The 3268-nt window shown below is 30.9% G+C and overlaps 1 protein-coding gene across 1 annotated transcript in view; it reads right to left on the bottom strand.

Moving 5' to 3' along the window:
- The window catches only part of CACNA2D3 (calcium voltage-gated channel auxiliary subunit alpha2delta 3), an 817122-nt gene that overhangs the window by 48616 nt on the left and 765238 nt on the right, over positions 1–3268 (bottom strand). The gene's annotated exons all lie outside the window — the stretch shown is intronic.

Genomic DNA, 3268 nt, shown 5'->3' with positions numbered 1-3268 from the left:
CTCTCTGCAAAGTACCTATGAAATAAGGTGTTTTAGACAAAGAATGAGAGAATTTATCACTCCCAGAACATTTCTGGAAAAACTTCCAAAATACTGTAAAACAAAAAAAGCAATGGCAAAAAAAAAAAAAAGCAATGGTGAGTAAACAAATTGGTAAACATTCTATTGGAAGAAGAAGAAAGAGGAGGAGGAGGAGGAGGGCAAAGATAAAGAATGAAGAATAGAAAGCATATAAAACGGAAATAAATCCAGACTTAAACCTACCAATAATAGACAGGTATTTCAAATCCAGCTATGTTCTATTGATAAGACAAATCTTGATGCAAAATGACAAAAAAAAAATACTTGAAAATTGAGGGACGAGGGTGGGAAACATGCCTAGGAAATGTTACCAAAAGAAAAACTACTACTACTACGCCTATGCTATTAGCAAACGAAATAGACATTGAAGCATAAAGCACTTTCATACAGAACGTTTTACATAATGTTAAAAGGAATGATTTATTAGAAAGCTGTACCAATCCTGAACAGAGATGTCCATGGTAACATTGCTTCAAAATATAGAAATCAAAATGAATTGAATGACACAAATGAGTTGAAAAACTCCTAAGTCTGATAAGAGATTAATTGCCATCTAAAACAGACACTCCCTAAATATTGAATGTAAACTCTAATTGAAAACAATTAAAATATAAAATAAAATAGCCTTTAAAAAACTTTGAAACAAAGTAAGACATTTGAGCCAATAGTTACTTATTAATATATTAATCCCTGTACCCAGTTATTAGAGAATGAAACTTGCTTTCAAAAATACATGGATAAGTACTAGAATACAAAGCAAGTCTCCACACATGCTAAAAAACATGTTATACAGATCACAATGCCATTTAACTAGACATCAATAATAAAAAAGTCTCAAATCCAACATATTAGAAAATCTTAAAACTATTTAAAAATTTATAGATAAAAATAGTGAAAATTATAACATTGCTAGAGTTAAATAATAATGAAAGCCTTATATTAAATTTATGGAGATAAACTGGAATGCAGAAAGAAATTATATATATTTGGATGAAGCTGATAAAGTTAGGCAGCAAACACAAAATGTTAGAAGAAAAAACAACAACAGAGTAAACTCCCAAAACACAGAAGAAAGGTAATAATTAATAATACAAATATGAAGCAAAATAAATAAAATAAAAATTCAAAGAAACAACAGAAATAATCAAACAATCTAAATGATTGTTCTTTGAAAAGATAAACAAAACAAACATGAAACATGCGGGAGGGGACTTTAGTGAGTGAGAGAGAGAGAGAGAAAGAAGGAGGAGGAGGAGGAGGAGGAAAGAAAAGTGGGAAAGGGGAGAGAGAAGAAAGAGAAGGAGGGAGAGAGAAAGAGATTGATTTAAAAGGGGGCAAAATCCGCAATAAGATAGCATTTTTAATCAAACGATAACACTATGAACAAATGCATGCAATAACCTTGAAAACTGAGAAGAAATAGGCGATTTTCTAAGAAATATAATCACCAAAGTCATTTCAAAAAGAAACAGAAATTCCAGAGAGATAGCTAACCACTAAAGAAACGAATTCAGTAGTTGAAAATGTACTCACACAAAAACAGATGAACAAACAAAAACCCTTCAGTCACTGATAGTTTTATGAGTTTCACCAAACCTACCAGAAAATGATAATTTGGTCTTATACCAAATGTTAAGATATTTGAGAGGGAATATTCTCCAAGTAATTTTGTGACGACAAAATGAACTTAAGAGCAAAGCCAAATGACAGTACAAGAAAGGAAAAGTGTAGCCACCACTCCTTTTTGAGCACAGATGCAATAGCTCACCATCTAATATGAGCAGATGAATCTTGAAATATGGTGTTGGTTTTTGTAGCCTTCACAATGAAAGTCCATCATGGGAAAGCAAGTATATTTTCACATTTGACAAACCATCTACTATTAAAGATATTTATGGTATATATGTGTCATGATTGAAAACAATTTTAATTATATCCCTGTAACTCAACATATTAAAAATTAAAATTATTTTAGTAATGTATGTAGAATTTTTTAAAAATAAAATTCAACATCCATTCAAGTTTCAAGTAATAACACCAGCAGCACCAAACACTCTCGAAGAGGTCTTTTTTTAACTTAATAAGTGGTTAACTACCAAAAACCTACAGCAATTTGGGAAATGGATAACAGTTGTAGGTGCACATCATTGTGAGTTACTTAATCCACTTGAATTTTACACTTAAAAATAGTTATGATGGTAAATATTATATTATTTATATTTTACTACAACTTTAAAAACCCTGTAGCAAACATTATACTTAATATGGATTATTAGGAGCAATTCCTTTAAATTAGGAATAGGACATGGTCACCTACTCTCATTGCTTCTATGTATCAGAATTCTGGTGTAATAAAACAAATAATTAAGTATAATGATTACAAAGAAAAATTTTCACAAGTGATATTACTGTCTATGCAGAGAGCCCAAGAAAATCTATACACAAACTGTCAGATCTTAAACAATATCTAGTTATTTGTGGGATATAAGATACTCAATGTGCAGAAATCAGTGATATTCTCATATGCTAGCAATTATCAATTAGAAAATGTAGTTTCAAATATGTACTATTTATGTTAGTAAGAAAAACTATAAACTCTCTAAGTATAAATCTAACATAAAATTATAAAACTGTATTGAAAGGCATAGAAAGATACATATAAATAAGTAGATATATTTAGTTTATACGGGGAAAGGAAGGTCCAATATAAAAGATAGCAATTATCTTCAAATTTATATATAACATAGCAAAATTAATTGAAACTCTTGCATAAGTCATGGAAATTAATGAGCTGGTTCCAAAATTAATATGAAAGAGTAAAGAGGGAAGCATAATGAAATGATATTTGTTCTAAATAACAAGTCATATTATAAAGCCATAATAATTAAAGAAACAGGGTGCTGACAAAGGTATTAACAAACCATAAAACCTGGACCAGATCTACATATAGATGGGAACTCAGCCCATGACACAGGTATCATAATCTATTGGAAAATAAAGACTATTTAATATAAAGTGGTGGTTATAAAGCCAAGTACATAGAAAAGGCCAAACTAGACTCTACCTCATGCTCCTACCCCTTCCTCTCTTCTCCTCTCCTCTCCTCTCCTCCCCTCCCCTCTCCTCTCCTCTCTTCATCTCTCTCTCTCTCTCTCTCTCTCTCTCTCTCTCTCTCTCTCTCTCTTAT

The sequence above is a fragment of the Myotis davidii genome, unplaced genomic scaffold (genome assembly GCF_000327345.1).
Source record: "Myotis davidii unplaced genomic scaffold, ASM32734v1 scaffold111, whole genome shotgun sequence".
In the NCBI taxonomy this organism is placed as follows: Eukaryota; Metazoa; Chordata; class Mammalia; order Chiroptera; family Vespertilionidae; genus Myotis; species Myotis davidii.
This window is presented reverse-complemented; position numbering and strand designations above follow the sequence as displayed.